The sequence below is a fragment of the Cryptomeria japonica genome, chromosome 7 (genome assembly GCF_030272615.1).
Source record: "Cryptomeria japonica chromosome 7, Sugi_1.0, whole genome shotgun sequence".
Taxonomy (NCBI): Eukaryota; Viridiplantae; Streptophyta; class Pinopsida; order Cupressales; family Cupressaceae; genus Cryptomeria; species Cryptomeria japonica.
Genome location: NC_081411.1, coordinates 100,479,502 through 100,498,946, shown reverse-complemented (window position 1 = coordinate 100,498,946; position 19,445 = coordinate 100,479,502). Strand labels below are relative to the sequence as shown.

Genomic DNA, 19,445 nt, shown 5'->3' with positions numbered 1-19,445 from the left:
GAGGGAACTACAATCAATTTACATACACAAAGATTGCTTGGATTGTCGTAGCATAGACACAAAGATTGTTTGTTGTTCTCTCACACGATTTTCAAAGACACATAAACATATGCACAGCTTCAAATACTCATTGCATATTCACATGCGTTTAGGAAGACCGCTCTGATACCACTTGTTATAAAAAATACATAAAATATTCTTTTATTCAAATATCAAATATTACATTTGATATGCATTTTATAAAGTGGTGGAGATGGCAGAAATAGTTAAATAGTTTAACCGTAGAAACACTACCTCTCTAACTGTCTACCCTAATCAATGTAATACATTTACGAACAATGCAATACATTATACTAACACAAAAGTCATCCGCACGCGGTTATTTCTTACATTAGTGGGCCAAGGGAGTTGAAAAAGAATATGGCCTTAAAACCATTTGAAATGGTCATGTAGCTTTAGTAATCCAGAAATGTGAACATCTAATTAACAATCCCAGCCACCGTCCCCACCTTTTCTACTATAAAGAAGGTTATGGCTTCTTAACGAAGTATACAATTATTTGATATCCTGTCCTTACAATGTCTTTTCCTTAGATGGTTGATTTCTTTTAATCACATACACCAGTTGTGCCTTGTGTTCGCATTTCTTTTAATCATCATGAAGTCCACAAATTTAACATTTTTCGTTGTCATGAGTTTCATCGTCTTATTCATTTGTTGTACATAGTCGAACACAGACGGTAAGTTTTTTTTTTTTTCCACTAATTTTACTGCGTTCAAACCTAAGATCTTTGTGTTCGCATTCTCATTCTGGTTAATTTCCTTTACTGTGTAGGCTTTCTGAGCATCAACTGTGGCTCTTCTACAAACCGAACTGACTCCAGTGGCATACTCTGGATTTCAGATACCCCTTTCACTCAAAGTCAGAACACTTCCTTCATTACTGATGTATCCGTAACCGATCTGCAGCATCAGACATTTGCCTATTTTACAAATTTGGTAGCGAATAAATATTGCTACTTAATTCCTGTCAAGCCTGGTTTACTTTACTTGGTCAGAGCTACATTTTTCAAGGAAGGATTCGAAACTAGTATTCCTTTAGCTTGTGTTTTTAATTTATTTATAAATGGATCAAGTGGATTGAAGTCCTATCGGATCCGCCAGGTTTTGGGCCTCACGAAATTGTCTTGGAAGCCAAGAGTGAAAGTATAAGTTTATGCCTAGCTCGAAATTCTCAAACAGAAACGTCAAGCTATGTTTTCATTTCAACGATCGAGTTGAGGCCATTAAATTCTGCATTGTACAAATCAATTGACTTCCACAACAATGCATTAGTTAAGCTCTGTAGAAGAAATTTTGGTGGATCCGGGTTTATAAAGTAAGTGTAATAATCACTAACTTCTAAATTACTATATTTTTTCCCATTTTAAGGAGCCACACTCCTCACATCGTTTTGAATTACTGTGAATTCAACGATTAACCTTTCTATTTACTTTTATTATATTATGATTCTAGTGTTGTGACAATTGTAGCTACCCAAAGGATCCCTTTGATCACTTCTGGATATCAAATTCATCACACGTGTGATAATCTCAGTACATCGGTCGACATTTCTGGGCAGGGCTTGCCGAACCAACCACTTGCTGCTGTATTGCAGAGAGCCATTTCAACACAAGAAGTGGTAGACCTAGATAGTGTCATTCCCCATTACCTCTGTCTCTGAGGGCCGCTTTTATTATTTTGCACTTTACTTTTTCTATATTAAGGAAACAAGCCTTTCAGTGAACAACAATTTCCAGGTCTTCATTAACAATTATCGGATAACAGACGAGTTGCTATTCAATTCATTTCGCCTATGCCTCGTTGTACAGAGGAATTTAGAACTTTGAGTAATTTATCCTGTAAACATAACATTACGTCTTGGGGAAGGATCAGTCACAGGTCCTTTTATAAATGCGGCATGAATATATCAGATCAAGAACATACAAAAGACGACACACCTCGGAGATGGTAAGTTATCCCTATTTCTCTAACAGAACTAAAAAATGTGCAAACTTTCTAATATGTTTGATGATGCAGTAATTGCTATTAGATAAATAGTGAATTCAATCAATGTAGCAGATGATTGGTTCGAAGGAGATCCATGTTTACCCTCAGGTTATGCTTGCATGGGATTTGTTAGCAACGACGACAATCCACAAAGAGTGATCATCCTATAATTTCTTTCCTTATAACATTGAATGTTGCATTGCACTTGATTAACTTCTTTTTCTTAGTAAAGGCCTTTAATTTGTTTGATTTGAACTTGTAGACAGCTAAAATTAATTAAATTAATTTAATCTTATCAACATAATTAATTAATTTAATTGTGTTATCCTCATTCCTCTCAAAATCAATTAAATCTAATTTAATTAATCCTGTCACTATTCTTCAATAATTAATTTATCAAATAAATTAATTATTCCCCTATTCCTCTAAAGTCCCCTCCAATAATAATTTTCTCTAAACCCACTCAGTTAATTAATTCTAATTAATTAACCTAGTCATGTGATTCCTACAAATCACTTTTCCTAATCTCATTAGCCTAATTAATCCTTCTAGAATCTATCATAATCATGCTTATCATTATCCCTCAATTTTTAATTTCCACTCATGTCACATCAATATTGAATCTCTCAAAGAAATTCAAATTTGTTTGAATCCCTCAATGCATCCTTATTTTGGAATTTTTAATTCCTCATGTTTGAAATTCAAATTTCTCCTCCCTTTTCCCAAGGAATTTTATATTCCTGTTTATTTTCCCAAGGCACCCTTGATCCATGTCTTCTATCTAAAATCAATCTCAACCCTTCATAATCAAATCAATCTTGGCCCTCCATTGGCCTCATTCAATCTATAAATTGGAGCCTATTCTCCTCACAAACCATCCACTTCTCATGCATTGTCATGCTTCTCATTTCTCCTCTTCTTCCTTCAATCTTTCAATTCAAATCTATCCAATAATCCTATCAAATCCATTATTCTGGTTGAGCACTTGGAGAGCATTCCACATCCAAATCAAGCAAGCAGTACATCAAGTGGAGCATCAAGGGCGCATCCTCATCATCCACTTCATCAAGCTCAATCCGAAGGAGAAGGTAAAATAGTAAGGTAAAAATGATCTCTTGATGTTTTAGTGTTTTCATGCTTATTTCATTGTGTTGTTCATCATTTGACCTTCTAATCCATTTTGCTCTCTTCATTCTGGCACGCCCAGTGGGATCCACGTTCCGAATTTAATAAAAATTTGAGTTTTTAGCAAAGATTTTTTGCAGGTTCACGCTTCAGCGCAAGCGCATGTGCATTGACGCGACTATTTTATAGATCAATGTGACCACCTGCTAATCAACGTGACCGTCTCGGCTTTGACGTGACCGCATCAAATTTCACAAAATTTATGGCGCTTGACTATTCTTTAGCGCGACCACCATGCAAATCCATCTATCTCCTCTTCTTCATTCCTTTTGTTCTTCTCACTTCTATCTCTTTTCAATTGTCACTTCAGCACGACCGCTCTGCGATTAGCGTGAGCATTTTGTTAAAAATTTAAATTTGAATTTTTGGGCTCCAACTCTAGTGGTTTTGAAGTGAGCGCCCGCGCATCAGCGCGAGTACCCACTAATCAGTGTGACTGTAAATTTTTCTATTTTTGTTATCTAGTCTGTTTAATATTAATATTCTATCTATTAGTGTGATCGCTCGCGCATTAGCGCGACTGTCTGCTAATCAGCGCGATCGCAGAAATAAATCAAAAAAATTATTCTATTTTTTTACCATATCTTCTTTATCTTCACTCTTTTTTCCTCCAAACTTCACTAGATCCCCCACAATTTCATTTTGTACATTTCCTTCCTTGAGGGCCTTATCCCAAATTCCACTTTTTGAATCCCGAAATCCCACATTTCTCTGTTTTTAGGGTTTGCCATAACTTCTTCCAGTTTTATCCAATCACCTCCAAATTTTTCCATATTGTCTCTCTCCAATTTTTGCTTCTTTGTCCCTCTTAGAAATTTTTTTTACATTCCTTCACCTCACCTCTAAAATCCCCATTTTATGCTTTCCTATCCCTTAGAAAGTGTCAAAAACCTAGTCAAACCCCAATTACCCATCAAAGTTTCCTCCAAATCCACATTTTTCTTTACTAGAAAAGTTTTTATTTTTGTTTTTCTACTCATTCTCAAAAATTAAAAAAATAAAATATTTTTGTCATTCTTGTGTCTTTTGCAGGATGCTTGTTGAAGACTTCATTTTCAAACTACTAATCAAGTGGTTTTGCAGGTTGCCTAGGAGGTTCAAGCAAACATTGTGTCTTTTTTTCTTAAATAGGCACCTATATCTAATTAAGGGATAAATGAACCATTGTTCTTTGTGTTTTGTGAAAAGCGTAAAGGTAGGAGAGTATGCTCTCATTTAGCTAGATGATCAGAAATCCAGACCCTCTAAGTTTTTCATGTTTGTTGCATGCTTACCCTTAGCGAGTCTTCCCTCCCAACTTTCTCTTTGAGAAGGTAAGAGGGGAATGACCCAAGTGAGTACATTCAGACCTGGGGTTCCCAACTCATTATAATAAATAGGCCATTGATGACGAAAGGGTCAATGGTTGGGGCTCTATGAGAGTTCACTCTCACATTGGGTGCTTAGTAGGATCCTAGAGATCTCAATTATGCTTGCGTGACTACTAAGTTCTTGGTGCTTCATTGGGCTATTGGCCTCAATTGCGCTTGCGCAACTATGAATGGTAACTCCTAACGGGAATCCATACTAAACACCTTGTGCATAGTGGCCAAAACCCTTCTAGTCATTGGTGCAAGAGGTCGAACCTTCGAAGCTACCCATATTTTTATAGCACTTAGTAGAGACACAAAGTTTGTCATGAGGAGTTTTCATGGGAATTGATGCTTGGCTGCCCCAGAGAAGTGAGTGTCATAGAGGGGAGCTAGTGGGGTCAAGCATCTAAGTGTCCACTCTGGGTAAGCGTAGCTGGGAAACCAATTGGGATCTATTGACTATTTTCCTTACTCACCATAGGATATGTTGTGAAGGAGCATGAGTGTCTTTTGAGTCTAACTTCTTTTGACCATTGTGTTTTCTTTACTTGACATCTCTTTCCAAGTCCATTCCCCACAACCAATCAATCCTCCCTCTTTCCAAATTCCATCTTGTCATCATCAAATATTTAATCCATTTCTATCTATCCAAGAAATTCTCTAATACCCAATCCACTTTTATCCATCGAAACAATCATCCTTTCGCAACCAAATTTTTGTCCAAATCATTCATCTGACTTTGGGTAGCCTCCCCCTTTATTCTTCCTTTTATCTATCCATTCTTCCACAATCATTCTCCCTCTAATCCAATCAAATCTCTAAAATTCCAATCAAATCAAATCCAATCCAATCAAACCAAGCCCTAATCCAAGGACTAATCCAATCCAATCAAATCAAATCAAATCAAATCCAACCTAATCCAATCCAATTCAATCCAATCCAATCCAATCAATCATCCAATCAAATTAAGTCCTAATCCAAGGACCAATCCAAATCAAATCCAATCTAATCCAATTCAATCCAATCCCAATTAAATCAAACCAAGTCCTAATCCAAGGAACAATCCAAATCAAATCCAATCTAATCCAATTCAATCCAATCCAATCAATCAATCATCCAATCCAATCAAGTCCTAATCCAAGGACCAATCCAATTGAACCAATTCCAATCCAAATCTAATCCATCATCATTCCAAGCCAATTCCTAATCCTCATCTTCATTTAACATCATCTTCATAATCTTTCCCCTCCAAAATATATTCATCCAATTCCAATCTAATTCTTCACTCTCAACATGACTACCTAAAATTTCAAAGCTTGGTATGAGAAGATTCTCATGGAAATTCATGAACCTGCCTACCAAGTTAATCCCATAATCTCCCACTTGCCTATCATACCTTCATCTATCCCACCTCAACACATTACACCCAATCCCAATCTATACCATAGCTCTTATCCTTCCTCTACCTTCGACAAGCGAAATCCATTTTATTACCCATCCATATCTCCATCTTATTCCCCATCCATATCTCCATATCTCCATATTATCCCTCATCCACATACTCCTCTAATCCAATATGTATACCTCCATCTCCCCCCCATCTACATCCCAAACGCTATCCTTCTACAAGGCATTCATTACCTCTACTCCCCATCCAAATCCTTTACTCTATAGTCCTCTAATCATTAATCCTAATTCCCCAATCCATTATCCTAATCCTCCATCTAATCCTAATCCTCCAAAATCCATATTGTCCACATCCTCCAAATCCATCATCCATAATCTTATCCAAGACATTCTAGCAAAGGAGACAAAATTCTCACCTCAAAGAAAAGTGGCCAAGTCTCCTCAAGTCCTCCATCCACCCCAATCACCTCCACCTCAGAACAAATCCCAATCCCCCACACTTCATGATACCCCCATTTCCCCATCAACTCACATCAAAGCTTCCATATCTTCCTCCATCACAGAATCCCCACAACTCCAAACATGCCAAAAGCTTGTTCCAAAGCATGCTAGCATATAATCCTCTCCATCTCACGATGTATTTACCTCCACTCCATCTAATGATGGCATTCCCTCCACTTCCTTTCATGATCATATGATTCTTCTATCCAACCCTCTCCCTCCATCACATGATCCTCTTCCATCTCATGATACCCCTCCTAGTCAAGATCAAAGTATCCCTTCATCTCCATGTCACAATCCCAATCCATCTAAAGATCGTCATCTTCCTTCCACATACCATCTCCCTCAAAATGGACTTGCATCTTGTTTCCGAAATAACAAAGGTCCTCAAGCTAATGCTCAAGATGTTGGTACATCCTCTATTCCTCTTAAATCCAAATTTTCTTCATACAAATTAAAATCTCATTATCTCCCCTCATCCACATCCATTTTGGGACCCTATGTTCCAAAGTTAAACCCTTCATTCATTCCATCCATTTTGGCCCCCTATGTTCCAATGCTCAATCCTACATCCCTTCCATCCATATTAGGTCCTTACGTCCCTCCATCCACAACTCCATCACCTCAATTAATCCCTAAGGAAGATCAACAAAGGCACACATCATTGAATACCTTCCAACATGCTCCCTCCATCATCCCACCATCCATAAAATCCTTAAGTAATTCATCCTCATGCACCTATCCCATTGCTATTGGAAGCAATTTGGATGCCCAATCTAAAAAGCACAAAGCTCAAAATCCAAAAAAATCAAAGGATCAACATGTCCTCTCAAAACAACATGCTCAAAACAAAAATATGATCCGAAAGAAATAAAAACCAAAAAGGCCACAAAGGCCCCAAAAGAAAAAATCAAAAACTATGTGGATTCCTAAAGAAACAATGCATCCCAAAGTAAAATCAAAATTGGCATCCAAACTTGCTAATCCAAAAGCTTCATCCATTCATAAGTTCTCCAATCCCCCATCTAATACTCCTCCATCTTCAAAATCCATTTTGGGTCCCTATGTCCCCAAATCTACCATCCCAACTCCATCATCCCCTTCTTCTATTTTGGGTTGTCATTTCCCAAAATCCACACTCTATCCCCCATCTAATTCAAAACACTCTCCTCCACTACTCCACCACCCTTCAAGGTGTGTGCCAATGTTGATCCTCCACAAATTCTTCAAAACCCCATCCATTATCCACCATCCATTTTTCACAATCCCATTCCGTTAGTCCAATCCTTTCCAATTCCTTATCTTCCATCCCCTATCCATCTCATCTCCCCAATTATTGTTACCAACATCTATGAGAATACCTCCACTTCAAAGAAATACTAAGGGATACTATCTATGGAACTAGATGCTTGATTCCTCACTTCCTCTTTCATGCATCCACTATCTTTCATATCCACTCATCCTCATCTTTATCCATCCAAACTACTCTAAAATTTTTTTTAAAAAATCAAAAAATCAAGAAAAAAAATACAAAAAAAAATATCAAAAAAAAGTAAAGAAAAATAATTTCATCCAATGGTGAAAACCACTTCTTGTGGCGCCTTGGGTAAGTACCATGATGAAAACTTGGCAAACAAGCATCATGTGTAATCCCCTCATCCCCTTGCACTTTACAGTTGGGGGAAAGCTTCATCCATACAATCCTCCCATCCATCTACATCATATCTAAGTCCATTCTCCTTTCCTATCTTTTATCTTGACTATCCTATCCATATCCTCCATTTCATATCCCTCATCCTATCAAAATGAATCCTCCATTCCTATCTTTCATCTTGATCATATAAAGGTAAAATAAGGCATATGAATGCATGCTTTGGAAAACACAATCCTTAATCCTCTACCATCCATATCCATTACACATTATCCTCCCATCACATCCATATCTGTATCCACCATCCTTACATCCTTAATTCCACTACCTCTAGTGTGGTGCATTGCACTCCTTTGCAACATAGTCCTTGGATCTACATCACCCTACCCTCCATCTTTTATTCCTCCATTTCCTATCCATATCCATCCACTTGATCCATCTATCCAAATAATATCTTCATCCATTCATCCATCCATCCTTTTACCATTCCTTGGTTCTCCCTTGTCATTGGTTCTAGTCAATCAAATCCTATCCACCAATCCACCCCATCCTATCTAACCCTATCTCATCCAATAATATTCTCCATCTCTTCCAATTCAATCAATAATCCCATCCCCAATCCAATCCTATTCAATCATCCATCCCCCTTTTTTTCATCCTATCTAATCCTTTATCCTTCTTCCAATCCATCAAATCGAGCTTTCCCTATCTACCTGAGATCACATTGACTTGTGCCTAATCCAAGAACCCATCCATACTTGGCTAATCAAATCCAAGTGAAAATATTCTCATCTGTAGACCTCATGCATCCAACTTGGCTTTTGTCATCCATCAATCAATCCATCACCCTGCCCATCGGGATGTATCCTTCCCTAGTCTGGCAATTTATCCAAATCCATGTCCTAGTCTTGGCAAGAGATGTCAGTTGGTCATGTCCATGTTGTTTGCATGCTTGAGCTTTTCGCTTTGTTTTCATCTTGTGTCCCAAGACTATACTTGTTAAGGACTTCCTTGATCATCTTATATCTTGGTATGTCTTGGCTGGTGTATAATGGGGCATAGTTTTCATGGCATGGTATGTTTGAAGGTCTTCCTTGTACGAACCGACAACCCTACATTAGTGTTTATCAACACTTGCATGATTGTGTGCAAGGAATTCATGTTTGATTGAGCATCAATCCATGCCTCGGATCTTCATCTCATCCTGGTTCTTATAATAAGTGGTGTAGACTATCCATGGCAATATCAAATCTAGGTTTTCTCTCTATACTTGCTCAACAAGGAATCCAATCCATTTATCATTTCTTTGTCTCATTTCATTCACAACACTCCAACCCATCCTAGTTCCCTCTTTCATTATCTTCATCCTTTCAACACTTATTCTTCTAATTCCTTTCGAGAGCACACCCGTGTTCTTCGAACCTGCACGTCCTCTAGAGGGGGAATACAACTACTTCCTCTTCATCCTTCCTCCTCATCATTCTTCCTCATCTCATAACTGGGGCATCATGTTACTAGTCCTTATCCTTTTCTTCCACTATGGTTTATTCTTCTTTGATATAACATCATTTCATGATGCTATATCAAAGAGGGGCAAAATGTAGACACCTAAAATAAATTAAATTAATATTTAATTAATTTAAGCCTATCAACATGATTAATTAATTTAATTGTGTTATCCTTATTCCCCTCAAAATCAATTAAATCTAATTTAATTAATTTTGTCACTATTGTCCAATAATTAATTTGTCAAATAAAATAATTATTCCCCTATTCCTCTAAAGTCCCTTCCAATAATCACATCCTCTAAACCCACTCAGTTAATTAATTCTAATTAATTAACCTAGTCACGTGATTCCTACAAATTAATTTTCTTAATCTCGTTAGCCTAATGAATCCTTCCAGAATCTCTCATAATCATGCTTATCATTATCCCTCAATTTTTTAATTCCCACTCATGTCACATCAACATTGAGTCTCTCAAAGAAATTAAAATTTTTGTGAATCCCTCAATGCATCCTTATTTTGGAATTTTTAATTCCTCATGTTTGAAATTCAAATTTCTCTCCCCTTTTCCCAAGGAATTTTATATTCCTGTTTATCTTCCTAAGGCACCCTTGATCCATGTCTTCTATCTAAAATCAATCTCAACCCTTCATAATCAAATCAATCTTGGCCCTCCATTGGCCTCATCCAATCTATAAATTGGAGCCTATTCTCCTCACAAACCATCCACTTCTCATTCATTGTCATGCTACTCTTTTCTCCTCTTCTTCCTTCAATCTTTTAATTCAAATCCATCCAAAATCCATCCAATAATCCTATCAAATCCATTATTCTGGTTGAGCACTTGGAGAGCATTCCACATCCAAATCAAGCAAGCAAGACAAAAAGTGGAGCATCAAGGGTGCATCCTCATCATCCACTTCATCAAGCTCAATCTGAAGGAGAAGGTAAAATAGTAAGGTAAAAATGATCTCTTGATGTTTTAGTGTTTTCATGCTTATTTCATTGTGTTGTTCATCATTTGACCTTCTAATCCATTTTCCCCTCTTCAGAACTTATTGCCGTAATCTAACAAATGTTGGTCTCGGTGGCCACATCCCTCCAATTATATCAAGCTTAGCAACACTAACTCACTTGGTAATATTTCTACAACCTGGACTTATTTCATCACCTCTACATTTCTGACAGGCTTCTTGTAAGAAACATGCATAGAAGATAAAATAGAAGTCATTAAATTTGTGGTCATTATGCTAGCTGTTAGCAAGCAACTATTTGCTAGGTTCTATACCAGACATCGGTTCTTTAAAGAATCTTACTCTCCAACTCCCTCGTACTTCATATCTAAACTACTTTATACTCTTAACATCTAAACTTTCTTATACTTTTATAATGAAGATAATTTCTATGTGGCAATATTTAGTTCTTTTTGTTATGTTGAAAGGCAATTGCAAAATAACCAACTTACTAGAGGAATCCCGAGTACATTGGCAAAGCTTCCCATGTTAAATCAATTGTACATTCACTAACTAATATAATCTTTTAAGATTAATTCAAATCTCATAGGCCAAAATATTATTTTACTAATAAAGGTCGAACTATATTAAGTGACTTCAGTAATAAATGTTGGAATGTGAAGTCCAAATTGGACTCTTAGCTAGCAGTGCTTGAGTCATCATGGCTATCTTAGCTAGCCATGGTTGCATCATCATGGCTATCTTAGCTAGCAATGGTTGCATCATCATGGATTACCCACTAGTAATTTCGACATGTGTTTTACATGCAGTTGTGCAAGTCATACTATATTTAGTAAGTTGTCTTCAACTAGGACTCTGCAACTCGATTGTTTTAGGCTGCTCGAAGTCATGCTTTGATGTGCAGTTTTGAGATTGTTGTAACTATGTAATTCCTGAAAATCAATAAAAAAGACAAAATTTGCACGTGGTTTTTTATTGGTATATTTTTACCAAATTTTTCCACGCAAATCTACGTCTTATATGCTATTGTTCTTCTTTGAAAATTTTCTGCACTTGTTATTTTCCTCACATTAAATAGATATTTAGAAAACAACAAATTAAATGGAAGTGTGCCACTAGGGATAAAGAAGCCTAGACTAGACCTTCGGTAAGTTGAATAGAGGATATTACTTATTTTGCATATCATATTCTACGTAGATTTCAAGTTGCACAAAATCTGCATCGAACATAACACTCAACTTTTATAAATAAAAATACTTCTAATTTGTATTTATTCTTCACTGAAGAGTGACACCTCAAAGTAGTTTTCTAGCGGTCAACAAAAGCCACAAAATAAAAAATTGGATCATGGGAGGTTTGATTGGTGCACCACTAATAGTAGCGGTATTGGTAACTTTTCTATGGAAATACATTCATAGACCACAAGCTCATATCACAGACCATCCAATTTTTCCACCTCAAGAATACATGGAGGTATTATTTTATTCTTTATGCCATTAATCGAAGGAGGTATTGCTAATAAATAGATTTTTATTTCTTGTATCTTACTGAGTGAGGTTCATATCTGACTCCATTTTACTAGATGGAGGTCATGCAAAGAATTATCATAGATTGGCGATAAAATATATAGAGAAAGAAATTAAAGTTGCGACAAATAAGTATTCTACATTAATTGGCAAGGGAGGCTTTGGTTCAGTATTCCTTGGTACACTTTCTGAGTATGATGTAGTAGCCAAAATACTTTCAAGCGCCTCTAATCAAGGGCAACAAGAATTTCAAAATGAGGTTTTCTCTCCCTTCACAAGTCTTATTTCTTATTTCGTTTGCATCTAAATGTATCACTAACTCTGCTTGCATTTTTATTGACTGTAGGTAACTCTTCTTTGCAGGTTATATCATAACAATCTTGTAAATCTTATTAATTATTGCAAGCAAACTCTTCAATCATTGGTATACAAATATATGGATTGTGGAACATTGAAGGATCATCTATATGGTGTTTCTTATTCAACTTCACAATAGATATAGATAAATTTAAAACAGAATGCACCGAAAAGTCGGTGAGATGATTAAATGTCTACTGACAGGGACAGTGTTAGTTTGGTTAGCTAGGACAATTGGTTCTCCATATGTAATAATTAGTAAATAATTGTTTGCTAAACAAATTTTGTTAGATGGGGACAATTATTTGTTAATTATTTTATCTCTTTTAGAAACTTCTAGCAACCAATTTTGTTAGGGTTGTTTAGTTGTTATTAATCTCAATCGTGGATTGAGAATTAATCTCGACCATTGGTTTTCCAATGAGAGTAGTATAAAAAGGGGTCAAGGGTCATTTGGAGTATACGAAGTTTGTGGAGAAACTTGCAGTGTTAGCAAGTAGTCTTGCAGTGTTAGCAAGGGCGCAGTGATAGCGTTGGGATAGTAGCGGGGTGGAATCTCAACAAGAAAAATTGGGAGGTCGTTGAAGCTCTGCCAGTAAGAGGAAAGCAGTATTTGTATCTCTTGATTAGTTGTAGTTAATATATATTCCTCATCTACAGTACTAGTTTTCCCTTTGGGGTTTTTCTAGGGACAATTGTCCGAAAATATTGTGTCATTATGCTGCATATTTCTTTCTGCGTGTTTTTAATTTATGAAGTTGAAGTTGTGTTATTTTTCAGTATTTTGTAGTTAAATAATCTTTATGAGATAGAAGATTAATAATCAGTAACTACAATAGAATTTTCACATGATATCAGAGCTAAGTAGAAAATGTTTATCCTAGGCAAAGGAAAGAAAATCAAGGGTTTATAAAACCTAGTTTGACCTCTTTAGAATTATTATTTCTTTTATCCCTTGAGCTAGCCTCAACCGGTTAAAGACATCAGGACAAATTAGATGGAGCCTCAAATTTTGGTGTCTGGAAAGCCAGAATTTCTTTATTGCTAGAAGAGAATGGTATCAAGGAATATGTTACCACTGTTGTGACTGTACCTACAAATCCAATACCTCTTGCAACATATAAGAAGGAAGATGCCAGAGCGAGGAGGATAATCCTTGATGGTGTTAAGGATCATATAGTTATGCATATCACATATTTTGATATAGTGAAGGCAATGTGGGAGCCATCCTAAATCTAGACCAGAATGCGAGCACTAATCGGAAGTTGATTCTCAGAGAAAAGTTGAGGAATACTTGGATGAACAAGGGAGAAGATGTGACAAGTTACCTCACCAGGCTTAGACTTGTCAAGGATGAGTTAGCAACTGTTAGAGATAAGCTAGGTGATGATGAGCTAGTACAGATAGCCCTAAATGGGTTTTCTAAGCAGTGGGATGTCTTTGTTCAAGTTATTAATGGACGAGACACCTTACCAAGTTGGGATCAACTTTGGAGAAATTTCACTTAGGAGGAGCTTAGAATAAGCCTTGTCAGTGGATCCAGCAGTAAGAGTGAGAAAGGTGAGATGGACCAAGAAAACATTGCCCTAGCAAGAAAAGGGAAAACAAAGAAGGGGTCTAGCAAAGGATCAAATCCACAAAGTGAGAAGAAGAAGGACTTGTCTAAGATCAAGTGCTACGAATGTCACGAATTTGGCCACTATGTTAGTGATTTCTAGCAAAAGAAGAAGAATGAGAAGAAAGGGAAGAGGCAAATGGTAGCTTCAACAAGTGCAGATGAGCTCTCTAGTAGAATGGAGGATGAGTTTGCACTCATAGCTTGTATGGTTAGCTCAACCTCATAGAGTGTCTAGTATATAGATAGTGGGGCATCATTTCATATGATAGGAGTTAGAGAATATTTCTCCAATTACAAGGAGGAGAACACCAGAATCCAGATCTCTATGGGGAACTTGTCCAAACTCAACCCAGTTGGGAAAGGGCCTATTCATATTCAAAGGGAGAATGGAAAGTTGATTTCCCTTCATGATGTGTTGCATGTGCTAGGCTTAGGTATGAATCTGATTTCTGTATTTGTCCTTCAGGATAAAGGCTACAATGTACTCTTTAGAGCGGCTCATGTGTTGATCAAGCATAAGGATTGGAAATCACTCATAGCTATTGGAGTTAGGACTAGTCGACTTTATAGGTTGCAGTTTGATACTCCTAAGGCACTCATGAGCAGCAGTAGTCCTAGAGATCTTGGAGAGCTATGGCATAGGAGGATGGGCCATATACATCATGGAGCACTTAAATTTCTTCATGAGACTATGACAAGTGTTCCAGAGGTGAGCACAGAGCACGATGATGTATGTTAGAGATGTGTGTTGGGGAAGTTTGCAAAAGCATCTTTTCCAAGGAGTGACACTCGATCTGAGGATGTTCTTGATCTAGTACATTCAGATATATGTGGGCCAATTTCGATGAAGTCTCTCAAAGGATATAATTACTATGTTACTTTTATTGATGATTTCTCTAGGAAGACCTGGGTATACTTCTTGAAGACCAAGGATGAGGTTTTTAGTCACTTCCAAGACTTCAAGGCTCTTATGGAGAACTCGATAGGAAGGAAGATAAATTTTCTTTGGTCAGACAATGGAGGCGAGTAAAAAGGGAATGAATTCCAAGAGTTATGTACCAGGGAAGGAATCAAGAGAGAGTGGATTGTTCCTTACAACCTCCAATAGAATGGGGTTGCTGAGAGAAAGAATCGGTCCATATCAGAGGCAGCAAGGGCTATGCTACATGATCAGGACCTGCCCCTCTACTTATGGGTAGAACCATGTAGTACAACAACATACATACAGAACAGGGTTCCACATAAGGCACTAGGGAAGATGACACTAGACAAAGCTTTTACACGAAAGAAGCCAAATGTTAGTCACTTCAGGATATTTGGGAGTTTGGCATATTTTCATATTCCAAGGGATACACGTACCAAGTTAGATCAGAGTGCAGAGATGGGGTACTTTGTGTGGTACAGTGAAACCTCAAAGGCATATCGGATATTTATTTCAGGGACCGGAAGGATTATAGTCAGGCATGATGTCAAGTTCATGGAGGATAATGCATTTAGGAGGTCCAGAGATTTTCCAGTAGAGCATTAGAGTGAAGAGCCGACAGAAGCTCCAAGGATAGCTCAACCGAGTCAAGGGCAAAAAAACTTGAGTATAGTCACTAGTACCAGTATAGGCTCAGGTGGTGAGAGTTCATAGAGTATGGAGCAATAGGTGCAGGAAGAGATGCATCAAAAAGACATGGAGTTTGACATTTCATCCTCTATAGTTGGGAGTAGGAACCGTGAGGTTCAACAAACACAAAAGAATACTCAGGAGTTAGTGGGTACTCCTAGGAGGATTAGTAGACAACGGAGATAACTAGCCAGGTATGATGACTATGTTGCATTAGTTAGTTAGCTGGTAGATAGCGAACCTTCTAGCTATCAAGAGGTTGCAAAACATTAGGTGTGGCAAGATGCAATGGTTGAGGAATATACCTCAATTATGTAGAATGATGTGTGGGAGGTAGTTCCTAGATCTATAGATAGGGTTGTGGCTGGATTGCGCTAGATCTACAAGATCAAGCATGGTGCAGATAGTAGCATCGATAATTACAAGGCAAGGTTCATGGCAAAGGGGTTATCTCAGAAGGAAGGAATAGACTATGAGGAGACATTTGTTCCAGTGGCTAGGTCTACTTCTATACGAGCTGTAATCTCAGTTTCAACATAGATGGGATGGCAGATCCATCAAATGGATGTCAAGACAGCATTCCTAAATGGTGAGTTGTAAGAGGAGGTATACATAGAACAACCGGAAGGCTTTGTAGCACACAACAAAAAGAGCCACGTGTGTAGATTGAAGAGAGATTTGTACAGACTCAAGCAGGCTCCTAGAGCATGGTATGAGCACATTGATAGTTACTTGTAGGGAATGGGTTTTGTGAAGAGTGAGGCAGATGCTAACCTCTACTACTTGGTGGTTGAGGGTGAGATTCTCATTCTTTTCCTATATGTGGATGACTTGTTTCTAACAGGTTCATTGGGGCTCATAGAAGAGTGCAAGAGGGACCTTGTAGCAGAGTTCGAGATGAAGGATTTGGGACTTATGCACTACTTTCTAGGCATGGATGTATGGCAGACAAATGGAGAGATTTTCCTTAGACAAGGGAAATATTGCATAGAAATCTTGAAAAGGTTCAGGATGGAGGATTGCAAAACCATGTCTACAACTATGATCACGAATTGGAGGAAGGTAGACACATCTAGGGAGAAGGATGTAGATCCCACCTTATACAAGCAGTTGATTGGTTCTCTCATGTATTTGGTCAACACCAGGCCACATATAGCATTTGCAGTAAACTCTCTTAGTCAGTTCATGGTTGAGCCAAAGGGAGTACATTGGACAGCGGCAGAGCATGTGTTGCGTTATTTGCGAGGTAATATCGAGTATGGGATTAGGTATGCTCAAGGTGAAGGAATCAGGTTGATGGGCTATACTAACGCAGATTGGGTAGGTAGTACAATAGACAAGAGAAGCACTTCAGGGTGTTGTTTCAGTCTGGGATCAGGAGTTGTCTCTTGGTTTAGTAGGAAGTAGAAGTCTATGGCTCTGAGTTTTGCAGAGTCAGAATAAGTAGTAGCTAGCATGGAGACATGTGAAGCTATATGGCTTCAGAAGTTGCTAGCAGCCTTGTTTGGTCAGAAGGTGGAGACTACAATGATACAATGCAACAATCAAAGTTGCATCAAGTTGATTGAGAATCTGGTGTTTCATGATAGGTCGAAACATATAGACATGAGGTATCACTTCATCAGAGATTGTGTATAGCGGGGGATTGTTCAGCTACAGTTTATACCTATAGATCAGCAGGTAGCAGACATTCTGACAAAGGCATTGGGGAAGGCAAAATTCATCTTCTTCAGAGAGAAGTTGGGTGTCATGCAGAACAGCTTCCTTACTAAGAGGGAGTGTTAGTTTGGTTAGCTAGGATAGCTGGTTCTCCATATCTAATAATTAGTAAATAATTGTTTGCTAAACAAATTTTGTTAGATAGAGATAATTATTTGATCTCTTTTAGAATCTTCTAGCAACAAATTTTGTTAGGGTTGTTTAGTTGTTATTAATCTCACCCGTTGATTGAGAATTAATCTTGGCTATTGGTTTTCCAACGAGAGTAGTATAAAAAGGGGTCAAGGGTCATTTGGAGCATACGAAGTTTGTGGAGAAACTTGCAGTGTTAGCAAGGGCGCAATGATAGCATTGGGATAGTAGCGGGGTGAAATCTTAGCAAGAGAAATTGGGAAGTCATCGTAACTCTGCCAGTAAGAGGCAAGCAGTATTTGTATCTCTTGATTTGTTGTAGTTAATATATATTCCTCATCTGCAGTACTAGTTTTCCCTTCGGGGCATTTCCAGAGACAATTGTCCAAAAATATTGTGTCGTTGTGTTGCATATTTCTTTCCGCGTGTTTTTTATTTGTGAAATTGCAGCTGTGTTATTTTTCAGTATTTCGCAGTTAAATAATCTTTATGAGACAGGAGATTAATAATCAGTAACTGCAATAGAATTTTCACTGCACTGGTAAAATCACTTGGTTGGATTACCAGACGAAACATTTCTCTCCAAGTAGCAAGAGGGTAATTTAACTGATAATATTGATTGATTTATCATTATTTATCGGGGTGCAATTTTAAAATTGTATGCATATCGATATTGTCTTACTTATTTTGCTTATACTATATATGTACAATATTAGAATTGTATTTAGCGTCAAGATTTTTACATTATTTCAGGTTTGTCATACCTGCATCAATGCTGTGATCTGCCAATCATACACAGAGATATAAAATGCACTAATATACTTTTGAATGGAATAATGAACGCGAAGCTAGCTGACTTTGATCTATCCAAGTTGCTGGAGAACTGCCAAACCCATGCTTCAACATTGGTCAGAGGGACCCTCGGTTATCTTGATCCTGAGTATTTCCTCCTTCTCTGTTACAGATTTTGTACTGAATTCATCTGAAGCATTACATTCTTTCTATCATTAAACAATATGCTATAATCCAACATATTTGGTATTGCTAACTTTATTATAAAAATTAGAAAAGTTAATGCAGATACTTTGGGACAACGTCGCTAAACGTAAAGAGTGATGTATATAGTTTTGGAGTGGTTTTGCTGGAGATAATTTCTCCAACTCCACCAAGTTAAAATATAGTGGAATTGGTAATTATTGAATTTTGAAGAATACAATAAAAAATCATTTGCAATCTTTATTTTATGTTGATTATTTAAGAATGCATAGGATTCTAATTGGGTTTATTTACAGGCAAGAGAGCTAATCTCTTGGGGTAGAATAGCGGACCTTATGGATTCTTCTTTGGGTGGTCGCTATAAATTATCGAGTGCTTGGAAAGTTGCAGAGGTGGCTTACGCATGCGTGGCAGAAAAATCAACTCACAAACCGACGATGAGAATGGTGGTGAATGACTTAGAGGAAGCAGTGACACTCGAATTCCAAGATAGCACTCAATATGAGCGAATTTCTGCTATAACAATCCATGAGTCTGACATACCCATAGCGAGATAGTTGTGATATTATGGAAATATGTAACGGAAAGAGCATTATGAATCGTCCCTTAATTAAATTGAGCATCATGCATTACCTACTCCTACATCGATCAACTTATTTTGATACATGTTTGATTAGTAAGAATAAATTTAATTGTCCTCATAAAAGTGTCAAATTTTTATATTTTATGTGAGAGAGGAAATAGTATATTCTTGCTTATAATTGAGTTTTCTTTTTCATATTATTGTTCGTCTATTTATATACACCTTAAGATGTTCGCTTTATTTTTATATCAGTTTATATTTTATTTGTTTTACAATTT

General features: G+C 37.2%; 1 pseudogene; it reads left to right on the top strand.

Annotated features, from left to right (window-relative positions):
• Positions 1 to 690: 690 nt before the first annotated feature.
• Positions 691 to 19,141, top strand: LOC131073434 (putative leucine-rich repeat receptor-like serine/threonine-protein kinase At2g14440; annotated as a pseudogene).
• The last annotated feature ends 304 nt before the right edge of the window (positions 19,142 to 19,445 follow it).